Source organism: Podarcis melisellensis, assembly GCF_964234715.1.
Source record: "Podarcis melisellensis genome assembly, chromosome: 9".
Lineage (NCBI taxonomy): Eukaryota > Metazoa > Chordata > Lepidosauria > Squamata > Lacertidae > Podarcis > Podarcis melisellensis.
The window spans coordinates 56,381,807-56,388,552 of record NC_138541.1 but is presented as its reverse complement, the minus strand read 5'-3'; the positions used below and the strand labels follow the sequence as shown (position 1 = coordinate 56,388,552).

Below are 6,746 nucleotides of genomic sequence, written 5' to 3'. Positions count from 1 at the left end.
TAATTTGGATATGCAGAAGATATTAAAAATAAATTTAAGGAACTGCAGAAAGAGGAGGAAGTAAGTCAAGTTTTGAAATGTCAAAATGATTGTAAAATCAGTGAAATGTATAAACCTGAAAAGTATATATAAATAAAGAATTCTGGGAAATGTAGTTTATACCCCAGAGTTATAATTTCCCACTACATTTCCAACATTTCTTTGAAGGGTGCTTTAAATGTATGGGATGTGTGCCAGTACAGAACAGAATTATTTGCTCCCTTCAACCATTATAGCTGCTCCATTTCTAAGAAACCAAACTGCTGCAAAAATATTGATGGCAAAGTTTAGAAAGTGTAGGCCGCTTAGAATAGGTTTGTTTGTATGGTTCTAATACCGGGATTTCCCAATGGGGATTTTTTTAGTCAGCTGACTGGCGCTGTCAGTGAGGCCCATTTGCAAAGGAACAACTGGGACCTCACCTTAAACGCCTAATCATGCCTTTGTAGGCATGACCTTCCCTGTCTAACACCTGGTGTAACATACAATGTCAGGTGTGGAGCTGGTGGACGTGGTTTGTGGGAAATGGCTGCCCTCCTACTGCAGTAAATGTGTTGTCCAAAATGCTAGGCATAAGGCCCTAGCATTCAGCAAAGTAAGGTGACTGAGGGGTTGCTGAGAGGTGGTGGCGGCAGCAGCCACCTCCTGGCTGTTCCTTCTAAGCCCCTAGCAATTCCAGTCTATTGAGGACAGAGCTGTATCTCTTCCACAGCCTGCACTCCTCACCCCTGAACTAGCCGGGTGCTTCACATGCAGCGGATAATGCTGTCATGTCATAAGTGCGGAAGTCAGATTCAGCTGCCAGCTGAGTTGGAAGGAGGAGAGGCACTGTCTTGTTCATGGCCTCAGGCAGCAGAATGTATTGGGCCAGCCCTGGTTTATCCTATTAACACGCTCACTGTTAATTGCTGTCAGATTTACTCTGCACACAGCCGAAGATAGATTTCATTCATTTATCTCTTTGTTTTTAGTGCAGTAAAAGCACTACAGGAAACACTGGGTCTTTTATAGTGCCACATTATAAATGAAATGGAAAACGTAGAGAGGGAGTAAATGTGAGCCAACCCCCCCCCCCAAACTTTGAATATAATGTCATGTGCTCCTTATCATTTTTTGCTGCACGGCTCACTGTTTGGTTTAAATGGTATCACCTCTCAACACTTCCTATACTTTGTTTACACTGTGATATTGAAAAGCAATCCGGTTCCTGTGGAGCTTTAGCCAGGGATGGAGGACTTCAAGACCTGGGTCAAAAGGTGCCCCTCTGAGCCACTTTCTCTGGCTCTTGTTTGGCTGGAATGATCCCTGGACCCCAATAATGACTTGCTTGCCCAGATGGAAGATTGAGAGGAGTGTAGAAAAAAGCAAAATTTGCATTTGCTGCTCTGCATAGTTTTCCTCTAGCTTAGGGCGGTCCAACACATGGCCTGAGGGCTGCATGCAGGCCTTTAAGCCTTTTTTGAAGGCCCTCAGCAACATTTCACACACACACACACACACACACACACACACACACACTCCTGCAGCCCTTGCACAGCCTTCCCAAAGCTGGGTAAGGAGGCTCTGGATGTTGGGATGCAGCTGACAGTTCTGACTCCTCAAGTCCTCCCTCCTCCTTTCCAAAGTCTAGTTAGCATTTCCCCAGCTTTCGGAAGGAGATGGGAAAGCTCTGGGACCCTGCCAGAGCCTTGTGCCTCCTTCCAAAAACCCGGCACCTCGCTTAGCCAACTTTGGGAAGGCAGCCCGAGGGCAACAGGTAGGGGCATCAAATTTTGGCCTGGCCCCTCACTTCCCCAAGTGACAAGGCTGCTCCAAACTTCTGGAATGAGGGTGGAAGCTACAGATGCAATGTATTGATGCACTTGAATCCCCACTTTACAAGCAAGCATGCTTATAAAGGATGGAAGACTACCCCTTGACACTCCTAACTGAGAATATGAGAGTAGCTGAAACATATTAAATGATAACTTCTCCACATTTAGTGGTTGTAGTCCTCTTTTTTTGGGGGGGGAGTGTTGTGCAGCAGCTTCACAATCAGACCAAATTCAGATCTGTCTAATTCAGATCTGAATGTGTTATATCCACCAAGCTCAAGTATATACCTCTCTTTGTACATGAGTGCGGGAAGAGAATGTTTTGGTGTTGCTTCCTGGTTTCTTTCACATTCCTTCTGCAGGGTAGGGTGCTATTTATACAGCACACCATTGTGCTTTAGGAAATAAAGGCGAGTGGTTTTGTGATTAAAGAGCTGGCGCAGGAAATCTGGATTCCGGACTCTCCAATATAGATTTGCCGTTCAAGGCTTTGTATCTTTACTTCAGTATGAATAAAATGAGACACAATGCTTCTTTTACATGGAATTGATTAAAATTTGGTTTGGGAATGGTTGCAAGAAGCTGTTTCAGATGTTAGCTTATGGTATGCATATGAACATATACAGTGCTCCCCCCCCCCGAAAAATAGGTGCCAGTTCTCACCATGAAGTTGTTACAGTAAGTGTCACACTTTTTAACAACAAGAAAAGAGGTACAGTGGTACCTCGGGTTACAAACGCTTCAGGTTACAGACGCTTCAGGTTATAGACTCTGCTAACCCAGAAATAGTACCTTGGGTTAAGAACTTTGCTTCAGGATGAGAACAGAAATTGTGTGGCGGCAGTGCAGCAGCAGCGGGAGGCCCCATTAGCTAAAGTGGTAGCTCATGTTAAGAACAGTTTCAAGTTAAGAACAGACCTCGAGAACGAATTAAGTTCTTAACCAGAGGTATCACTGTACTGGTATTGCATATTTTTGAGTACACCCTGGAGAGAAAAAAACATTGAACCTATAAATAATGAATGTTCAAGATTCATCTGAAAATTCTTCTGTTCATGAGTTCTTTCCCCAATGATACAAACTCCACAGCAAAGGAATTTGTGGCTTCTTCGAATATAAGTTCCTTACAATGTACCACAGAAGAGTGCAGTAGGAAGAATGGAAGGAAAACAACATTGTTGTGATTATATAGCACCCTTCAATAGGTATTTTGGTTCACGACCAACAATAAAACACACATAAAAGTGTAATAAGACTATAACAATCAATATAGCAAAATAAAAGCAGCAATAAAAAAATACTGAAATCTGGGCAGATGTTTAAAGGCATGGGGAAAGAAAAAAGTTCTCTGCCTGTCGCTTAAAAGATAGTATCACAAGTGCCAGGTAAGCCTCCCTCATGGGGGAGAATTCCATAGGTGGAGTTTGGTCATCCAAAGGTCCTCTCGCGAGTCATCACCTGCTTCACCTGAACTGGTGCTGCTCCTGAAGACCCATGTAATACACCAGCTGGTTGATATTAAGAAAGACCCAAGCCATATTGAGGTTTAAAGCTGAGCACCAGCACTTTGAATTGGGCAGGCAGCCAGTGCTGCTCTTCAAGAATCAGTGAGATGTGCTCCCTTCACCTGATCCCAGTGTGTTTTGCAATAGCTGATGTTTCTAAACACTTTTCCGTCTAACTTGGAGCTTAACAGAGCATGGATAACTGTGACCAGGAGAGTTCACAGCTTGCGTAAAGCTGCTTTAGCTAGTGAAACACATGCACTTGCAGCCAAGGTCACTTAAGTCTCTGGTGGTAAAATTTGGCTCTAGGAGGACCCCAGGCAATGAACCAGATCACAGCAAGAACAGGGGAGATTGCTTGATATTGAGGCAGATCCTTGCATAAGCTCTCCAGGATTTCAGGCAGGAATGCTTCAACAAATGTCAGAGAGTCTGAATCTGAGCATGTGCTACCTCCTGAGAGCTAGAAATTTGTCTCCCAAGTGTCCATTGCGCTTTCTTTCCCTGGTGGAAAGGGTTCTATGGCTGCTCAGTGATGCTAATGCTCCAGTGTGGCCCTCTTTGAGCTGGCGGCAAGAAAGATCAGGAAGAAGAACCTGAACAAAAATGGCAGTAAACTGTAAAGGAGATTCCAAGGTCTGAAAAGGATAATATTGTGCGCTGTGTAGAGTCCCCAACCTGCACATGATCTTGATGGCCTGGGCAGTGGCTCTGCTTTTTATATGCAGTTATATAGTTAGATGGATGTTTCTTTTCCTGACGGTGTTCGTATGGCTGTATCATGGCCTTTGGCTAGTATAATAAAGCTTGTTTTGATTTGATGTGTCCATTGCTTTATACCATTTTACTACATGAGATACTGCACTTTATGGGCATTTGTCTAAAAAAACAAAACAAAACAAGTATCTGAAGTACAGTACAACCACATGGTTGCATTCATATAGCACTTTTGCAGTCTTCCAAGTGCTTTGCCTTGGCAATTCTTGAAATATCTGCCTAAAGTAGGTAAGTTTTCTTCCTACTGCCGATGAAATAACGCCACTGAGAATAGTCAGTCACTTGCCTAAGGCCTTGTACTGAGATTCGATTCAGAGGCTTGTCAGCCAGCCACTTTCACATTTAGGGTATAATCCAAACCCCAACCTGTTGTGATGTCAGAGGTGGGGGGTCAGATGGGGCAGAAGTCTCACTCTCACCAGCCCAGAACAGCCCCACTGGACTTTACCTGTGGAGAGACACGACCTCATCCTTCCACCCACAAAATATGCAAGTAGGTAGAACCAGAGGTGTTCTAGGAGGGAAAAGGACTGAATCGAGCTAGGTTTACTGCTGCCATTTGACAGCATGAGACCTGAACGGAACCCACTTGCTGTGCAAGCTCCAAGCAAGAGCAAGCTTTGGCCTCCCCTCCCACTGATATCCTCCTTGGCTGGCAAGAGTAATGGTTAGTGACAGGGAAGAATCATAAAACTGTAGAGTGGGAAGGGACCAAGAAATTCGATTCAGTTTTCATTTAAAGCCGAATCTATTAAATCTGCTCTTTCTGAAACAATATTGAGAACCAAAACAGAACTACCCTCCAAAATTTGCACTTATTCAAATTTTGCAATGCAGTTCTCCAATCATGCCATATTTGCAAAAATGCATATGTCAGGGGACAGTGTGCGTATAATTGAATATAACGGTGAACATGACATACAAAGGTGTACTATATTAGCAGAAACTACTTGGGGAAATGTGTACGTTGGTTTTAAAAACATGCATACACAAATGTGTTTATTGGGAGAAGTTTGCAATAAAATGCTGGTGAATTTTGAGCAGGTTTGTTTGTTGTTGTTGTTGTTGTTGTTGTTGTTTTAATGCAAATCGTAGGTGAAATGTGGAGAGCTGGGTAAGGAAATGATAAAGACAGAGAACCAAAATTGAGAAATCTTTCCATCCATAGCGACAGGGCTGGAGATGCGGCAGTGGTTATGCCACTCCATGACGGATTGGTCTGCCAGTCACTACACCAGAGGTGAGCAAACTTTTTCAGCAGGGGACCGGTCCACTGTTCCTCAGACCTTGTGGGGGGCCGGACTATATTTTTTTGGGGGGGAGAACAAATTCCTATGCCCCACAAATAACCCAGAGATGCATTTTAAATAAAAGCACATATTCTACTCATGTAAAAACACGCTGATGTCCGGACTGTCCACGGGCCGGATTTAGAAGGCGATTGGGCTGATCCGGCCCCTGGTCCTAAGTTTGCCTACCCATGGACTACACCAACTCTACTCATTTGTTAAGTTATTAAGTGTTCCCCCCCCAAAAAGGTGATAAAAGATCTAAATGAAAATGAGATCTAAGTAGACATTCCTTTCCTTGCTATTGCATGCTGCCTGGTATTAATTTCCTTCCTCTAAAAATTGAATTCTTGCAGGGCTGCCAAAGAAAGATCAGCTTACACCTTCCAGTGCAGGAAGGGAGACACACAACACCTATAAAGTGCACAAGCGTGAATTTATCACTCAATACCAAGATCACATAACTGAAATGGGGAACAGTCAGAGAAATAACAAAATAGAAGGCCTGTCATTTGTGATTCAACAAAAGGCATTATATCTTAGCACATAGGGCACAAAGCCTGTTTCTAATCTTCGTCTGCAAAAATCCCTTTAAAATTTGGTTATGCAGCCGTTTTAAAAAGATCAAAACAAACAGACAAAAATGGTTAAGCTCCATAAAGAATGAAAGAGTAGTAATGACATGCTAATGGGTGAATTAACTCTAACATTCCATTCCACAAGCCAATTAAATTTGGGCTTTGGCAGATTTGTAGACAGGGTTGTAAACAGGGTGGGGAGGCATGCACTTACACATCTTTCCTTTATACACTCAGAAATATGGAAACATGAGCCAACTTTTCCCCGCATGCTCAGAGAAAGGATGTGTTCAAGAAGAGCACCACTCCATCATCAGTTATGCTTGATTTAAGGAAGATTTACATTTTGGGAAACTGCTTCTCTGCTTCTTCCCAAAAGGTTTGGCCGCTTCTTAAGATATCATTGCCAAAGTTGACATAAAGGTTCCTGAGGTGGGAGTTTTCATTGACATTGGGACACTGGCCACCATTTTGAATCAAGATTTGGCATGACTTTTTGGTGTGTCAATTTCAACCTGCACTGATTTCAGACTAGTCACAAGGGTTCCCGAGGTGGTAGATGCTGTTTTTATCAATGTTAGAATGCTGACCACCATTTTGAACCCAGATGGCAGGCCAAAACGTGACATTGGCATGGCTTTGTCCAATTTTTGGTGTGGCAATTCTAACCTGTGTCAACTTGAACGCCTTTGAAAATATTGTTGCCCAACTTGGCAGAAGGGTTCCTGAGGGGAAAGCGGCAAT

General features: G+C 43.3%; 1 long non-coding RNA gene across 1 annotated transcript; it reads left to right on the top strand.

Moving 5' to 3' along the window:
- The first annotated feature begins 257 nt into the window (after positions 1-257).
- Positions 258-2,392, top strand: LOC309378315. Its single transcript, XR_014172014.1, has 2 exons — positions 258-1,608; positions 1,643-2,392. It is a non-coding gene; the product is annotated as an uncharacterized lncRNA (long non-coding RNA).
- Positions 2,393-6,746: the final 4,354 nt, after the last annotated feature.